Below are 19,156 nucleotides of genomic sequence, written 5' to 3'. Positions count from 1 at the left end.
GCATAAAAGGATGTTGAATTTCCTGAGGTGTTTTCTGCATCTATGGAGATGATCATGTGATATTTATCCTTCATTTTGTTAAAGTTGTGTATCACATTTATTGGTTCGTGTACATTGAATCATCTTTATTTCCTAGGGATAAATCCCACTTGATACTTTCTAAGGTGTGTTGAATTTGGTTTGGTAGTATTTCATTGAGGACTTTTGCATCTATATTTATAAGAGATGTTGGCCTGTAATTTTCTTTTTGTATAGTGTCTTTGTCTGGCTTTGGTATCAGGGTAATGCTGACATTGTAAAATGAGTTTAGAGGTGTTCCTTCCTCTTCAGTTTTTGGAAGAGTTTGAGAAGGACTGGTATTTATTTATTTTTTTGTTTGATAGAATTCATGAATATAGTTGTCAGGTCCTGGAATGTATTTCTGGGGAGGTTTTTGATTACTGATTCAATCTCTTGACCCATTATTGATCTCTTCAGATTTTCTTTCTTCATGAGTCTATCTTGGTAGGAGTTATGTCTCTAGGAATGTATCCATTTCTTCTAAGTCATCCAATTTGTTGGTATATAATTGTAGTAATCTGTTATAATCCTTTGTATTTCTGTGATATCAGCTATAATGTCTCTCTTTCATCTCTGATTTTATTTACTTGAGTGTTCTATCTATTTTTCTTGCTCTAGGTTAAGGTTTATCAATTTTATCTTTTTAAAAAACCAGCTCTTAGTTTTGATTTTTTCTTTTGTTTTTCTAGTCTCTATTTCATTCAATTCTGTTCCAATCTTTGTTATTTATTTTTCCATGCTAGCCTTGGTTTTAGGGTTTTTTATTTTTCCTTTTCTATTTCCTGGAAATATACAGTTAGGTGTTTTTTTTGAGATTTTTCTTTTTTCTTAATATAAACATTTATCACTATAAACTTCCCTCTTAGACTTTTTGTTGCATCCCATAAGTTTTTGTATGTTGTGTTTCCATTTTGATTTTTTCAAGACTTTTTAAATTTCCCTTTTGATTTCTTCTTTGACCCATTGGTTTTCAGGAGTGTGGACATATTTGTGAAGTTTCCAGTTTTCCTTCTGTTATTGATTTATAGTTTCATACCAGCATGGTTGGAAAAGGTACTTGGTATGATTTCAGTCTTTTTAAATTTGTTAAGACTTGTTTTGATATCTAATATATGATCTGTCCCAGAGAATGTTCTGTATGTACTTGAGAAGAATGTGTATTCTGTTGCTGTTAGATGGAATGTTCTGTATATGTTTGTTAGATCAGTTTGGTCTACAGTATAGTTCAAGTCCAATGTTGCTTTATTGATTTTTCTGTCTCAGTAATCTATACCTTGTTGAAAGTATGGTATAGAAGTCCCTTACTATTGTTTAGTTCTCCCTTTGAATCTCACAGTATTTGCTTAATATATTTAGGTGCTCCAATGTTGGGTGCCTATATATTTATAATTATGTATTCTTAATGAGTTGACTCCTTTATCATTATATAATAACTTTTTTTGTCTCTTTTTATAATTTTTCACTTAGTCTATTTTGTCTGATAGAAGTATAGTTACCCCTGCTCTCTTTTGGTTTCCATTTGCATGAAATATCTTTTTTCATCCCTTCACTTTGAACCTGTATGTACCCTCAAAGCTGAATATATTTGGTTCTTATTTTTTCAGCCACTCTATGTCTTTTGATTGGAGAATTTAATCTATTTTCATTTAAAGTAATTTTTTATTATATAAGAACTTACTAATGCCATTTTATTGTTCTCTGGCTTTTTTGTTGTTCCTTTCTTCCTCTATTGCTGTCTTCCTTTGTGAATTGATGATTTTCTATACTGGCATGCTTTGATTCCTTTGTCTTTATCTTTTGTGTATCAATGGTAGTTTTTTGCTTTGTGGTTACCATGAGGCTCACATAAAATAGTTTATAGTTATAACAGTCTATTTCTTTATTTAAATTCAATTAACCAACATATAATACATCATTTATTTGATGTAATGTTCAATGGTTCATTAGTTGTGTATAACACCCAGTGCTCATCACCTCACATACCCTCCTTAATGCCATCACCCACTTACCCCATTCCCCCACCCACCTCCCTTTCTGCAAACCTCAGTTTGTTTCCCAGAGTCAAGAGTCTCTCATGGTTTGTCTCCCTTTCTGATTTTTTCCATTCAGTTTTCCCTCCCTTTCCCTATGATCTTCTGCACTATTCCTTATATTCCACATATGAGTGAAACCATATAATTGTCTTTCTCTGATTGATTTATTTCACCTAGCACAATACCCTCCAGTCCCAGCCATATCAATGTAAATGATAGGTATTCATCCTTTCTGATGGCTGAGTAATATTCCATGTAACAGTATATTTTAACTGCATAACAACCTAACATTGATTGCATTCAAAAAATATTTTGAATTTTTTATTGGACAAATATAGATCTCTATTTTTGGGAGGGCAGTTTCTAGAACATTGGGTTACTTTGGTAATATATTTCCTTGATTTTTATGCTCCTTGGAGTCTTGTGTCTTGTCTTTGTATTTGAGGTAGAATTGACCTTCTCCAGTTTTTACTAACTGGAAGGCAGCTTTAAGAGAGAAATGTCTTCCATTACCCTGTAGGGATTCTAAGGCTTTCTCAGACATTTTTTATGGATACACCTGTTCCACACTTCTTGTCCCTCTTGAAGGGGAGGGAGATTCTTAAAATTTTATGCCTTCTCTCAATCCTGCAAAGCCAGGTCAGGTGCTGATAGCCTGATGTATGCTTTCTTGAGGGCAGTGCTGAATGCTTTCTGTGTGCTTTCTCTCAATCCCACAAAGTTAGGCTGGCTTTTTGTGTATGCCCACTAGCCATCTGTAAAGGCTCATACTTGCCACCCTCATGTGCCCCAGGAGCTGACCACAAGGTGGGGAATGTGTGTGGAGCACTGGGGCTGACTGGGCCAGTTGGGGAATCCACAGGTAAGGTATTCCCCACTGCCTCTGACGTAGGCTTCTTGATGGAGTTCATGAAGCAGTTAGTAACACCTTCATTCCTTTGAAATCCTCTGAAAGTCCTGGCTGCTGTTCTCCCAAGCTCCTCCTTGCCCCCCAGTTGTGCAACATACCTCAGTATTCTGGATGGTGCAAGACAGGAGTACACCTCTTTGACAGCATCCCACACAGTTGGAGAAACCAGATGCTCAATCACACACTCTCACTTTCCCCGTGGAAAAAATCATAGGCCAAGAAGATCTCTCTTGGCACTGAGCTGTGCCACCTTGGGGCAAGGGTGAGGTGGGTGAAGTGAAACTATTCCTCTTGTGTTCTTCAGTATGTCCAATCTCAGATTTTCCTTGCTACAACAGTGTGCTGAACTTCTGTGCTGGAATCCTGGACTTCCACAAAGGCATTCTTGTCATGGGTGATTGTCAAAATTGGTGTCCTTTGCAAGACAGTAAAACACCTATTCTGCCATTTTACTGATGTCATTCTTCCTCAATATTTTTATATAACAATAAACATTCTTGAACTTTGTTCTGAGATGCAATTGTTACTTGACAATACTTTGATCTTTCATGTCTTGTTTTTAAGATTTGTTAGGCTGCTAATGAATCGTTGAACACTACATAAAAGACTAATGATGTACTATACATTGGCCAAATGAACATAATGATAAAAAATTAAAATTAAATAAAATAAAAGTTTTTAGGTAAAGAAAAAAAAAAGATTTGTGAGGCTGGTCCAGAGCAGTCAGTGTTTAGTGTAGGACTAATTATTCTCTACTACTGAGGAAAGATCCTTTCTAAAAACTCTAAACAATGCCTTACAAATTATAAGGTTTTCTAATCTGGCTGCTGGAAATAAGCTTATTTCCAGCCTTGTGTGAGTGCTGAGTACTGTTTCTCCTAATCTTTTTGAATGGGTCTTTTATCAGCATCTAGTGGTTTCCTCACATGCATGTGCTAATCAGTATTCTGCTGAGTACTAGAGAGGAAACTTTCACAAATCTCTGGAGTTCTTTTTTTGTGCATCTCTCCCCTCTGTGGTACTCTGTCCTACAAATTCTAGATACCTTGGTTTCCCTGGACTCTCAACTCTATCTTCTCAATTCAGGAAGTCTGATGGCTCCACCTGAGTTCCCCTCCCTGAGCTACAACCTGGTAACACTCTCAAGCAGTAAGCTCTTGATCAGGAAATCTTCTTGCTCACCACTTTTGTTTTGTTTCTCAGGAATTACTATCCTTCATTGCCTTATGTCCAATATCCTGAAACTGTTGTTTCCTTTTATTTCTGTTCTTCTATTTGTTTGAGTTAGGTGGTATGGTAAGTCTGGACCTGCTATTCCATCTCAGTTAGGCATCTAAGTTTAAATACTTTCTAATACCTGAGATTTTTTTAATATAATAAAAGCTAAAAGAAGGCTCTTTTTTTACATATATTTGTTTAAATTTGCATTTAATGTAGTGTAGATGTTAATTGCATTTTTCTACAGCCACGGTGCCTGGGTTTAAATCCTTCTCCTCCATTTGCTACTTGTGTGATCTTACACAACTTATTTAACTTTTTCGTGTCTTGGCTTCCTCATCTATAAAATTAAGATGATAATGGTACACACCTCAGAAGACTGCTGTGAGGATTACATGAGCTATTAATATGGGTACAGTGCTTATAATAATCAGTGCTTAGCTCAACTTGCTGTTTCTATTGTTCTTCTTCTTATCGTTATTATTATTGTATGAGAATAATATTAACTCCTGCCATCAGTACATGATTCCCACTTTCCAAGAGTTCACAATTAGCTAGGAAGACAAGCATATCAGTGAAATGCTTCATGAATAATATGGTGATAAATTGAGTAGAATTCACTATGTGCAGAGAAAATATAAGCCAGTGTGAGTAAGAGTGGACAAGGAAGAGGGTTTAAGTCTATAGTAGTTTTCCATGGTTGCTGCAAAAAAATCCCTGCAAATTTAGTGACTTAAAACAACACAAAATTATCTTACTATTCTGGAGGACAGAAGCCTGAAATGAGGCTCACTGGGATAAAATCAGAGTTGGCAGAGCTGTGTTCCTTTTCCAGCTTCAAGCGGTCACCTACATTCCACAGGGTATGGTCTTCTTTATCTTACTTCAAAGGCAGCAATGACCAGTTGAGTCATTCTCACGTTACATCATTCTGACCCTTACTTATCTGCTTACTTCTTCCACACTTATGAACCCTTAAAATTATATTGGGCCCACCTTGGATAATCCAGGATATTCTCCCTTTTTTTAGGCCAACCATATTTCTATCTGCTACCTTAATTCCCCTTTGCCATATAAAGTAACATACTCATAAATTCTGGGAGTAGGACAAAAAAACATATTTGAGAGGCCTTTATTCTGCCTACCATAAGATGCAACTGAAACTGGGCTTGAAAGAGGATCAATACACTGGAAACTCACATCTGGGTCCTTTTCAAATTGTGGATATATTTCTTCACCACTTGCCTCCAACACCACCTAACCAAGTCTCCATTCTGGACCTTTTATCTATACAGCCTTGTGAGGGAACTCAATAATACACATGTTTTGAACTGCCCTTTACTGTTCTTACACCAATTTTCTGACACCAGCTGGATGTGTTACAAGTCAATTCAAGTCTGACATTACTTGGAGTTAGCAAAGACCCCACGAGTTAAGGACAAAGTCCCACAAGACTGCCTCCACTTCAGATGCCAGTAGCAAATGCCAGATATCCTCAAGCTACTCACACTTTTGCTTAGCTGACTATAAATTTGGGAGTTCTCACAACCCTCCTTCAGGTTCAATAATTTCCTAGAAAGTGCTAAACTTATTACTACTATTTTATTATAAAGGATAAAAATGAACTAGTCAAATGAGCAAATATGTGGGGCAAGGTCTTCCTTAGGGAATTGGATGGAACAGAGTTTCCATAGGTTCTCCTTGTGGAATCTGGGCATGCCAACCTCCCTGAATATTAATGTGTTCTCCTACCCAGAAGGTTTCTGAAACTCATAGTTCCAGAGTTTTTATATGGGACTTCAGAACGCAATCTCAGGCCCCCTTCCCGGTTGGAAGGTCAGGGGTTAGGACTGAAAGTTCCACCTCTCTAATCACAAAGCTGGTTTTCCTGGCAACCAGCCTCCCATCTTTAAACTAGTCCACCTCACCAGGGAAGCACCTCATGAGCATACCAAGGACACTCCTATCACTGAAAATTCCAAGGGTTTTTAAAGCTTTGTGCCAAGAACAGGGGACAAAGATAAATACATATGTATGTTTCATTTTATTCAATTTATTTAAAGTAAAAAAAGTTTACACATTTATTCCACCCCACACACACAATCCCCCACCTCTTGCAACCATCAGTCTGTTCTCAGTATCTGTAAACTTGCTTGGGGTTTTGTTTTTATTTTTGTTTTTGTTTTTAGATTCCACATACAAGAGAGATCATACTGTATTTGTCTTTCTCTGACTTATTTTACTTAGTATAATGTTAAACCATGTTGTTGCAAATGGCAAGATTTCATTACTTTTTATGGCTGAATAACATTCCATTGTGTGTGTGTGTGTGTGTGTGTGTGTGTGTGTGTGTGTGTGTGTGTATCTCTTTATCCATCCATCCATCAATAAACACTTAGGTTGTTTCATACCTTGGCTATTGTAAAAATGCTGGAATGAACATGGTGGTCCACATATTTTTCAAATTAGTGTTTTGATTTTCTTTGGATAAATATCCAGAAGTGGAATTGCTGGATCTATTGCAGCATCAAAAAATTATTCTATTTTTAATTTTTTGAGAAAACTTCATGCCGTTTTCTATAGTGGTTATAGCAATTTATATTCTCACCAACAGTGCACAATGCTCCCTGTTCTCCACATCCTCACCAACACTTGTTATTTCTTGTCTGTTTGATAGCCATTCTAATAGGTGTGAGGTGATATCTAATGGTGGTTTGGGTTTGCATTTCACTGATGATTAATGATGTTGAGTATATTTTCATGTACCTGTTGGCTATCTATGTATCTTCTTCGGAAAAATGTCTATTTAGGTCTTCTGCACATTTTTCAACTGAATTGTTTGTTTGCTTTGAGTTGTATGAGTTTTTATATATTTTGGATATTACCACCTTATCAGATAGATGATTTGCAATTATTTTCTCCTATTCGCTAAGTTGCCTTTTTCATTTTGTTGTTTATTTCTTTGCTGTGCAGAAGCTTTTAAGTTTGATGTGTGTATTTATTTATTTTTGCTTTTAGTATTAGATTTAAAAAATCATCACCAAGACTTATGTTAAGGAGCTTACCACCCATTTTCTTCTAGGAGTTCTATGGTATCAAGTTTTACATTCAAGTTTTTAACCCATTTTAAGTTTATTTTGTGTATGGTGTAAGATAGTGGTCCAGTTTCATTCTTTTGCATGTGGCTATCCAATTTTTCCAACACCATTTAGTGAAAAGACTGTTCTTCCCCCATTGTATATTCTGGGCTCCTTTGTCCTAGATTAATTGACCCCATGTGTGGGTTTATTTCTGGGCTCTCTAGTCTGTTCTATTGATCTATGTGTCTGTTTTTATGCCAATACCATACTGTTTTAATTACTATAGCATTATAATATAGTTTGAAGTCAGCCTCATTCTTTCTTGGAATTACTTTGGCTATTCAGAGTCTTTTGTGGTTCCATACAAATTTTAAGATTATTCTATTTCTGTGAGAAATGCCATTGGAATTTTGATAGGGATTGCATTGAATCTGTATACTGCTTTGGGTAGTATGGACATTTTAACAATATTAATTTTTCTAATCCACGTGCACATCTTTCTATTTATTTGTGTCTTCTTTAATCTCTTTCATTAATGTCTTATAGTTTTCAATACACAGGTCTTTCACCTCCTTGGTTAAATTTATTCCTACATATTTTACTCTTTTTGAGGCAATTATAAATGGGATTGTTTTCTTAATTTCTCTTTCTGATAGTTTATTAGTGTAAAGAAATGCAACAAATTTTTGTGCATTGATTTTGTATCTTGCAAACTTTACTGAATTTGTTTATTAGTTCTAACATTTTTTGATGGAGTCTATAGGGTTTTCTATACACAGTATCATGTCGTCTGCAAGTAGTGACAGTTTTACTTCTTCCTTTCCAATTCAGATGCTTTTATTTCTTTTTCCTGACTGATTGCTCTGGTTAGGACTTCCAATACTATGTTTAATAAAAGTAGCAAGAGTGGACATTCTTGTCTTGTTCTTATCTTAGAGAAAAAGTTTTCAGTTTTTCACCAATGAGTGTGATGTTAGCTGTGGGCTTGTCATATATGGCCTTTATTATGTTGAGGTACATTCCATCTATACCTGCTTTGTTGAGTTTTTATTATAAATGGATGTTGACTTTTGTCAAATGCTATTTTGCATCTATTGAGATGATAATATTATTTTTATCCTTCATTTTCTTAATGTGGTATAGCATATTGACTGATTTGCAGATGTTGAACCATCCTTGCACCCCTGGATTACATCCCACTTGATCATAGCATATGATCCTTTTAATGTATTAGTGAATTTGGTTTACTATTTTGTTGAGGATTTTTACACGTATGTTCATCAGGAATATTCCTGTAATTTTCTTTTTTGTGGCATTCTTTTCTGGTTTGGTATCAAGGTAATTCTGATTTTATAAAATGTGTTTGGAAGAGTTTCCCTCTCTTCTATTTTTTGGCCAAATATATGTTTTCATTATGCCACACCCTTTATGGTGGTGACAGCAGAAGATTTCATTTTTTTCTCGTAGTCATTAATACAGCTTCGCATAATTCACATCAATTTCTAAGCTCAGAATCAGGTAGAATGTCTGTCCCAAGTTTGTTTTTGATTTCCTTGGACTGTAGTTGGTATTCAAAAAATATTTATTGAAAGAAGAAAGAGAGAAAGAAAGAAAGAAAGAAAGAAAGAAAGAAAGAAAGAAAGAAAGAAAGAAAGAAAGAAAGAAAAAAAAGAAAAGAAAAGAAAAAAGAAAGAAAGAGTGGGGTGCCTGGGTGGCTCAGTCAGTTAAGCATCTGACTCTTGATCTCAGCTCAGGTCTTGATCTCAGGGTGGTGAGTTCAAGCACCATGTTGGTTTCCACACTGGGCATGGAGCTTACTTAAAAGAGAGAGAGAGAGAAGGGAGAGGGAGAGAGGGAGAAAGGATAGACATAGATATTATCCTCAAGAAGCTCTAAATCTAGTAGAGAAAACAGATACATGGACAAATCATTTTAATACAATCTGAAGGATGGATTAAGTCTACAAAGATGAGTGTGCATAAAATAAAGAAAGGTAGGAAGTGGATTCCAGGCCGAAGACTTATCTTTAGTAAAGATGTGATGAAATAAAACAGAAGTTTCCTTGGTACTGATCAATTCTTATCCATTTTTTGCCAGTTCTTTTCCTGTGGCCTTTGCCCCATTTTTATCTAGTCCCATGTCAAGTTCCCTTCAGGCTGAGCTATTACACAGCCTCCCCATCTCCAAGTCTTCTCTTTGAACTTCTGTGTTACCTCCCTTCACTGCAGTGTGTGTAGGTCAGTAAGAATCTTTCTAGAGTGTTTTGATGTCATCCTCTTGCACAGATAATCACCACTCACAGAAAGTTTAACTTTCTTATGTGTCAAAGTTCTAACAAACCCCTCCTTACTGAACTTTCTTCAGTTCTTGCTACTGTCCGATTGAACTCATTGTTCCAGCCAAACAATGTTATTTTCTGAGTGAGTAAATATGATTTGTTTGCTTCTGTCTCTGAGCTGTCCTACATGCCAGGAATCCCCTCTTTCTCTCCCCCTACTCTGTGAACCCAGCTCTAGCAGGAGATCAAACTGATGACTGAAATGAGCCCATTTCAGCAAGCAGAATGTAAGTTACCTTCTTGCAGATCTGACAGAACAATTTTGTGTGGGCACTTGGGCCAGTTCTGATCCTGAGGTCCTCTAAGGACTCCTGGGAGAGAGAATGCAGGCAGTGCTAATCTCACAAAGTTAGATTCAAGGCTTAAGGATGCCCCAAAGAAAATTATGAGATGACCAAGTTTGTGTTAATGGTCCCACCAGCCTTACTGGGTTTTTATATATTTTTTTCCTATTTTAAATCCTCTAATCCAGAACTCACCACCATTCCCCTTCTTCCTGGCCAAAAGAAAAGGGGAGCTAATAATCTTATTCATATTACAGTGTTAGTACTGAATCTGCTATGTCTCACAGGAGGATGTCCGGGGTTTAGAAGGGACCATTGCCAATTAGTGGCTATATAATCTTGGGCAAAGAGCCTGGCTGCTCTGTGTCTCAGTTTTTTTACTTGTAAAAGAGGGATAATAAGAGTACCTATATCACTGTTAACTATCATTATTATCTGTCAATTCCGTATTCAGCAACCCTGAATAGCAGTTAGCCAAACTATGATGCTTCAGTGTCTGCAATGATGTGAGCACTCTGCCTCCTAAGACAGTTCACTTTTTGTGATTAAAAAGGTGTATCAGAGAGGAGCACCTAGGTAGCTCAGTTGGTTAAGCATCAGACTTGATTTTAGCTCAGGTCATGATCTCGGGGTTGTGAGATCAAGCCCAGAATCGGGCTCTGCACTGGATGTGGAGCCTGCTTAAGATTCTCTTTCTCCCTCTCCCTCTGCCCCTTCTCCTCCTCCTATCAAACAGCAACAACAACAACAAAACAACAACAGTGTATCAGAGAGAAGGGGTGGTATTTGCAAGGAGAGGAATGGGAACCTCTCAGATTTCTAGCATCAAGCTAGTCTCCACGGTGGGTTTCGTGAAGCTACTTCAGTCCTTCTGAGGCCAATGCTTACATAATCTTAAGTGTTTTTAAATATTTATAGTAATAATAATAATTCATCTATGGAGCACTTACTACATGCAGGCATTGTGCTAAGTATTTTCTATGTATTATCTAAGTTCTTGCAACAACCCTATTATTATTATTAATACTAATAGTTAAGTTTCAGATAGTGCTTTTTATGAACTTTCTAAGTGGTTTAACTATATTAGCTAATTAAATTACATAACAACCCTAGAAAGTAGGTACTATTATTTGCTCATTTTACAAATGAAAAAACTGTGGACTGAGAGGTTAAGTAATTTTAGCTCCAGGTCATACTGCTGACTAGTAGCAGAGCTAGGTTCTGAAACCAAGCAGTCTGGCTCCAGAAGTACTCCTTAACCACAAAATCATACTGCATCTCTTATGATGTGGCAATTCTAATCAAAACAGTCTCAGAGAGAATAACAACTGCCAACATTCTCTTGTACTTATGGCTCCTGCCCCCACAGCACCCTCCATGAAGAAACTTTGTTTTACTTTTCATTTTACCTCATCTGTCCTCTTAGGGATCATTCCCACCTTCCCATCTTTGCCAGTGATGAGCTATGTGACATAAGACAAATTGCTGGGCATCTTTAAATCTCAGTTTCCTCCCCTATAAAATAGAAATTATATCTACCTAGCAGGATTGTTATTACTGTCTGCCCCAGCCCATACCAAACAATTCAAGTCAACCTACCCACACATTGTTTAGCTGGCAGCCAATAAAGCCAAATACCAGCCCTCAGGGCCTTTTTATGGCAATTGTCTTGAACTCACTCACTTTACTTTTGCTCTGGCTCTTCATTCACTCTAAACTGGTCTTTATGGGTAATTTCCTCCTGACCTTGGCTCTCTAGGCTGTATCTGTCCTTATACAGCTCTCCCACACTTGACCATCTCAGTGCTTCCTAGGCAAAGGTTAACATTTATCTTTTGTTCTGCCTCTCCCCGGCTGTTTTAGCTATTCCCTAATCAGGCAAACCCCAGACTTAGCTCCCAATAAGGCAGCTTTGGGCCACTGCCAAGGGCCATCAGACTAAACCTCTGAGAGCACATGCTGTGCAGCCATATAACCGATTTTCCCAGTTTACTACCATTGAGTTCCCATTCTGGAACTTTCTACATCTGGAATGCACGTTTAACTCAACCACTGCAATGGCCATTTCCATCCTTGCCACTTTTCTGCATCACTAAGCACCACCCTAACTTCCATAGATTCTAAGTACTTGGGGTGAAAAATCAGATAGCAGATCCAGCTTTCTTCCCAATAAAATAATCATTACTACCACGACTGACTCTTGGTTTCTACTCAGGTTTCTGATCTCAGGGTTCTGAGATTGAGCCCCATGTCAGGCTCCATGCTCAGCAGGGAGTCTGCTTCTCCTCTTCTCCTCCCTCTGCCACCCCCACCCCGCTCATATTCTCTCTCTCCTCCCCTTCTTCCTCTCTCTCTCAAATAAATAAATAAATCTTTAAAAAATAATCATTACTACTTATTAAACATTTATTATGTGCCAGGCACAACGCTAAATAGTTTACATGCATAGCCTCACTTAAGCTGTTCAACAGTCTTATGTGTTTTTATCCTCATTCTCCAACTGTGGAAACTGAGCCACAGAAGGCTTTAGTGACTCACCTAGGATTACACAGTTATCACATGGCAGAGCTGAGGTTTGAATTCAAGTCTGTATGCCATTAAATCCCACACTTTTAACTACTGAACACTGTTGGTTCCCAGTTTACATTATATCCGCCCTACTAAGTGTTTGAAGAACTTGTTGGACCTATTTACAGTTCAAGAAATTGTGAACACATTCGACTTCTCTTTTCTACTAACCCCGCCCTCATAGTAAGTAGGTGGCTTCCAGTACTCTGGGTCAAGCCCAGTCTACCCATATCCCTCCCTATGGGCCCATGCCCTTTCATGACAACTGGGCACTGTGAGAAGAGGAAATGCTCAAAGTCTCAGCTCTTAAGTGGCCGGCTGCAGGAGCTGGTGCAAGAAGAAGGCTGTGAATTAACAGAGTACTGGTGAGAACCAGCCTCCCACCTCAGGAATGCTCCTGAGCAAGTCATAACTTCTCACTGGGCAAACCAGGGGAAGTCCCGGCCCCATGCCATTATACTGGGCCAACTCACCCACACACTGTGTGGCAGGTGGCCAAAGAAAATGAGTCACAGACCTCAGGGCCTCATTCGAGGCATTGCCTTAAACCTTCTTACTTCACTCCTACCCTTCCTCTTTACTTCCTGCTCTGTTCCTTTGCATACCTGGCTCCAGACCTTCTTGGAACTCTCTTCTATTTGTGGCCCTGCATTATTCACCCCTTAGGCTTTCCATGCTTAGCTTTTGACTCTCTTTCAGTGCTCTCTAAGAACAGGCTTGCCTTCATTCCCTAGGTCTTCCTGCTCCTTACAGTTCTATGTCACTACCCTGGTCAATTCAAACTACTGTCCCAGGAAACTCCTCCCCTCAAGGTGGTAGGAGGTTGGAAAACAGAAAGGGGGATCAATATGTGATAAAGAGTCAATGATAAATATATCTAGCCAGTGCCTCCACCTCCTTCATGGTATACTAATCCCTAATCCCCCTTCATTATTTGGAAACTTCCTATGGCCAACCCATTTATCCCACAAAGTAGACATGACGCAGGGAACTGAGAATGCATACAGCTACCATATTCTTTAAATGATAAATTAGAATATGTGAACTGATGCTATGAACGTGCTTATGGCAGCAACACAATGGAATATTTGAATTCATTAATGCCCTTGAAAATCTTTGATGTGCCATCACCATAGTACAATGGAAAGGTGCCACCTGTGCCTGTGTGTCCAAAAACAATGCCCACTAGCCTAACATGTTGACTATACCTTACCACACACTGCTCATTCCTTGCACTCTGGCTACACTCATCTGCCTTCAGTTCTTCATATTTGCCCCACTGTCTCCTGTTACAAGGTACAAATAATTTACTTTTCTGGCAGGTTCTTTCTCTATTCTTGAGAATTAACTCCCCATCTTTTTCCAGATATTGTTGCCTCCATGATCACTTCTCAATAAGAGTTTTCCCTGCTTCCCTCACTTATAGTACCATAATGGTTACCACAGTTGCAATTTTGCATGTATTTGTGTGATAATGTAATTAATGTCTGCCTTCACCTTTAGAATGAAAGTTCCATGTGAACAGGGACCATGTCTTCTTGTTCACCACTATATCCTCTGCACCTGGCATTGCTAACACCAAGTAGGTATGTTTTTTCATTTGTTTAATTGTGCAAAAAATGAGTGGCCTGAAATGCCCACCAATCAAATTTTCTGAAGGTTTTTGGCTTAGTTCATGAAACCCATGGGAAGAGAAGGAGAGTCTTGGGGTACATCTAGATTGGTTCTCTCCAATTAGCAAATGGGTACCTAGGAATTTAACAAATGAGTAAAGTACAGGCTCTTGGCAAGTGCAATATAGGCTATGTGACTTTCTAGAATAGAGAAATTGTGATAATCAGGACACAGAGAGGAAAGCAACATGCCCAATTTCACTTACTTAGTAGATAGCAGATCCAGGATTCAAACCCCAGTTGTTTGGCTCTGTTTGATTAACCTTGATGAACCTCAGTTTTCTCACCTCTAAAATGGGAACAATGATGCCCACTTGCAGAGTTATTATAAGAATGAAATAAAATAATGTATCAAAAGCACTTGCACATAATAAGTATTCATTGTATGGTACAAATTGTTATTAGTGTCTTTGAAAATGAAAGGAAGCCAGAGAATCTATAAGCTATATGCTTAGAACTGGAGAAACACTTGCCCTTCTATAAAGCTCTCAGCTACCCTTGTCTTATTCCCTCTTCTCTTCTCTTCCCTTCTCTTCTTTTCTCTTCTCTTCCTTTCGTTTCCCTTCCCTTCCCTTCTCTCTCTCTCTCTCCAGCTATAATCTCTAGAAGAGATACTCTTAGGGGTGAAGAAAGGAAGAGAGGAGAGCAGATTGACTGAGAAGTTAGGGGGGAAAGGCTGGAGAAGGCACTGGAAAGAGGAAGAAAAGATAGGAGAGAAGGGACAACACATGTAACTAAGATGGTTATGTTTCTGCCTCTACTAAATAAAAATATGGTGGCACACAGCTTTGCTACAGGACTTTCTTTCCCTTCTTAAGAAAGAGATGGTGAGAGAGGGAATATATAGACATGGGCCTAGAAGAATACTGGGTAAGAGACCCATTTAGATTATGGACATTCCTGCCCCAAATTATCTCAAATGGACAAAAGACCTAGAAAAATTGCCTCAACTTATATAGCTTCGAAACACAGACACACGGACACATATACACATACACACACCACTCTTCAGTGCTGCCCCTTCAGCATTTCCCAGGCATATTGTTCACTTTTGTGTGTTTGTTAGTTGAGGGTGTCCCTAGCCCTCACAGAACAGGAGCCCCAGGAGTCCAGGGAATGTGTCTTTTCCTCTGCAACCAAGTGCTTAATGTTTGCTGGGAACTGTGATGAAAGATGAATTAGGGGAATGGCTCTTATGATGATGGTAACACAGGCAGCTCCCCATTCCCTGCTAGGTTTGTTTAGCTATGCCTCAGATACCGGCATACCTGGGGCTCTTAGAAGACAAGGACGCAATTGAATAGATCCCCTGGAAGTCCAAGGGGTAGAGCACAGTGGGAGAAGTGATTTTGGGGAGATTGTTAGGCCAGCTTGGCAGACTGGAGACTTGGGAAACCTCTGGGGTACATGTCCAAACCAAACTCGTGAAATACTGGCTCATCCCCAGGTCCTCTGCTAGGGTCTTTGGGGAAAGTGCTAAATGCAAACCAGTCAAGTTGAACATTACACTATTTATAATTATAAGACAGAAAAAAAAAAGACAGAAAAAAGGGAGGGGGGACAAAAAACAGGAACATAATTAAGGTCTGGTTAGCAACTTAGATACAGTGTCATTAAAAGTAAAGCATGCTTCTATAAATCAGTGAATGAAAGCTTTAAAAAAATTTTTTTTCAAGAAAGAGAAATGAATGTGCAAAAAGAACCATTGTAGTACTTAGCATTACGTAAAATGAAAAAGATACTTGCATTCAAAGGGAAATGTGCCATGGAAACACATAAGAGGTGAAACATTGAAGGATCATAATCATGAACATATGCAAAGTATTACTATAATTAGCAGTGTTACAACTCTTTATGAAGTGCTTAGAAATACAATTTAGTTGGGGGAAGGGTGGGGGTAAGCATTTTGCAGCTGATGAGTCAACATATTTCTACTTCCCTCTTCCTGCTTATGGTGAACTGACCATCTTTAAATTAACAATATGCAGAACTGTTAAACAAAATTTCCATTCTCACCATTGTAACCAGGGCGATAAAAGTTATTCTTTTAGTAATATGAGTTAGAATATTTGAGTTATGTTTTCACCTTCCTCTTTGTCCTACCATAGAAGCTCAATAAGTTACTTCATCTCTCTGAATCTGAAACAATCCATCAGTCATTTAAGGTTTAACACATGTTACAAATGGTACTTGCTTTTGTCAAAAGAGGATTTTCTCCGACGTGTTATCATGGCTATAGCCCATATACAATGTGATTTGGGAAGTCTTATAGATCAATACAAAGCTGTTTCTAGCCCCTCTTCAAGAAGTCTGTAAGGACTTAATGAAAGCTAGGTGGTGACTTCAAAGACTTCATTCTCCCTTTCAATTCAGTAAGCATTTCTCGAGCACCTACCATGTGCACAGGAAGCTGAAGTAGCACATGTAGAATGTGTGGAGATCATTAAACTTTCTGAAGTACTCTCAGAAAGGCCTTCTACTCTTCCTCCCCATGCACCGACCTCCCACTACCTCTTTCCAGCTCCTTCAACTACTAGAACACTGTTTAGTTCATGGGGACCAATAGATTCCCTGGCCCCTTCCGCCTCTTCATGCCGGATGTTAGCTTTGACAGCAGCAAAGTTCCTAAATGAAACAGCCAAAGGAGGCAGGAAGACCCAGGGTACTCTGAAGCCTCAAGGAAATGCCTGACTTTTTTTTTTTTTAATAATGGAAGTTTTTTTTTTTTTAAGATTTTATTTATTTATTTATTTGACAGAGAGAAAGAGACTGAGAGAGGGAACACAAGCAGAGGGAGAAGGGAAACTGAGCCACCCAGGTGCCCTAATGCCTGAATTTTGAAACATATATGACAAAGTGTTTTCTACCTATTACTCCAGTATCTGGGAGGGGAAAGAAGAGGCTACAGATAAGGAGTCTTTCTACCCACATCCCCTTCCCAGTGACCTCTTGGGTACAAAGGAAGGCATGGTTCCCCTAACCTCCCATAATCCACAAGGAGGTAACTTATTGTGCAAAAAAACAAAAAACAAACAAACAAAAAACAGCTTAGTATTATGGGGAGTGAGAAGAGGAGGTCGATGCCTAGGAAGGAGGAAGGGGCTGCTGGGCTCAGTCGTTAAGCGTCTGCCTTCAGCTCAGGTCATGGTCCCAAGGTCCTGGGATCGAGCTCCCTGCTCTACGGGAAGCCTGCTTCTCCCTCTCCCACTCCCCCTGCTTGTGTTCCCTCTCTCACTGTGTCTCTCTCTGTCAAATAAATAAAAAATCTTTAAAAAAATAAAAGGAAGGGACTGCTGGGTAAGGTGAGATTCCTTCTGTGCTCCCATCCTCTTTGTTCAGGTTGCTATCAAAGCTGCATCCTATGCTGGAGAAGTCCTTATTGACTATCAGACAAGGTAATAGGAAACAGTCTGGACACCAAGGAGAAGCAGAGAAATTCTATTCTAACAGATCACCCACAGCCAAAACAAATTGTTCCTTCCAACTCCACTGGGAACCAAAGCCCAAGCCAGTGAGCAGCTACCAGGGCTCCCTGTGCCGCTCTGGAAAAACACACAAAGCATACAGCTGCTCACCATTAATTGATGGGCTGATAATTAACACTGCGTATGTAGACTTTGGGCCCAATATGTGAGTTGATTTGTGAAAACAATGTCTGCCAGCAGCCTCTAGTCCTGAGGGACACCAGCTGGGACTGGGATAGGGTCAGAGGCAATGGCAGACTCAAGAGGACCAATGGCATTCTTAAAACACACAGCTAGGGGAGAAGTCTGGAGGAGGCAGGAAGTCCTAGGAGAATAAGAGCAAGAGAGCAGACAAAGAAGAGGGAGAGGAAAGAAGGGAAGGACAAAGGAGAAAAAGAAACAGCAAAGCTTTTCTCAGAGGGCCTCAAATGAGGGCCTTTGATGCCATGGAGCTTTCCATTCTCCATCCCACTCCCCACTCACTGCACCTTTATTCTTGTTCCTTCTATCTTACTCTCCCTATATTCTTTGTCAGGGTAACCAAACCCCACACATCCATAAACAGCAAGACATGTCAAATCCCTTTTTGGTTAAAAGCCAGCTGTCACCTATCTTTTAGTGGCTGACAAAGATACCACACTGCAAGTAGATCCCTTTTGTTGCAGAATCTCTTGCTGCCATGCTATTCTCTGCAATCATGTCATTCCATTCTCTTGGGTGAGCCAGAAGGGCAGAAGGATCCCTTTTCTAAGATTCTCCTCTGAGCTCAAGTCCTACTACAGCAGGGCTGTCTTGGCATCCTTCTACCTGTCCTTCTAACACCCTTGTCCTCCTTGATCCTGATTCCCTCTTTCCAGCCCCCTGGCTCAAGATATCTCTACTGCATGCCTTTTCCTAACCCCTCAGGGACCTGTTTTTCCTTCTGCTAAACAGCAAGTGAAGTCTTACAAACATGTTAAATAAAGTTGATGGCTTAATGTGTCACTCTTCCCTTGTGTGACTATTGCATTTTTATAGTGGTTAAACCAAAGGAATAGCCCTCAAATGACAGAATAATAAGCATGACTGTAAATGATGTCTCTGGCACAGGAGATCTGCCTATTCTCCTTCTGGAAAAGGCTGATCTTGGGCATGAGGATAGCACTATCAGATCACTAGGGATATTTCCCAAATCTGGAAGGTTACCTTGTGATTTCTTTTAAACTGGTTAGGAAAAGAGAGGGCAGAGCCAATGGAAGTTTTACTTACTACCATATTAGTCTAATTGCTCTCCAGGAACTTTTACAATGGCTATCTCCTGCCACGGCATACAATCAGCTGACTAAATTTTCTAAAGCTGTATTAACGAGAACACCAATGACAGAAAAGATCCAGGCTTACTTCCCAGAAGCATGCCTAAATAATGGTCACTTTAAAACTATGCTCTTGATTCAGCTTACAGACTAGCTGGGCAAAGCAAGATGATTGCCATTCACAGAGGTGAAGATAGAAGACTCAAGTCCACTCCAGTCTACCCATGGGCTAGTCA

This window comes from Eumetopias jubatus, unplaced genomic scaffold, assembly GCF_037043125.1.
Source record: "Eumetopias jubatus isolate StellerSeaLion01/CBP00866 unplaced genomic scaffold, mEumJub1_p1.0 scaffold_11, whole genome shotgun sequence".
Taxonomy (NCBI): Eukaryota; Metazoa; Chordata; class Mammalia; order Carnivora; family Otariidae; genus Eumetopias; species Eumetopias jubatus.
The sequence above is the reverse complement of the archived record's forward strand: the minus strand, read 5'-3'. Positions refer to the sequence as shown.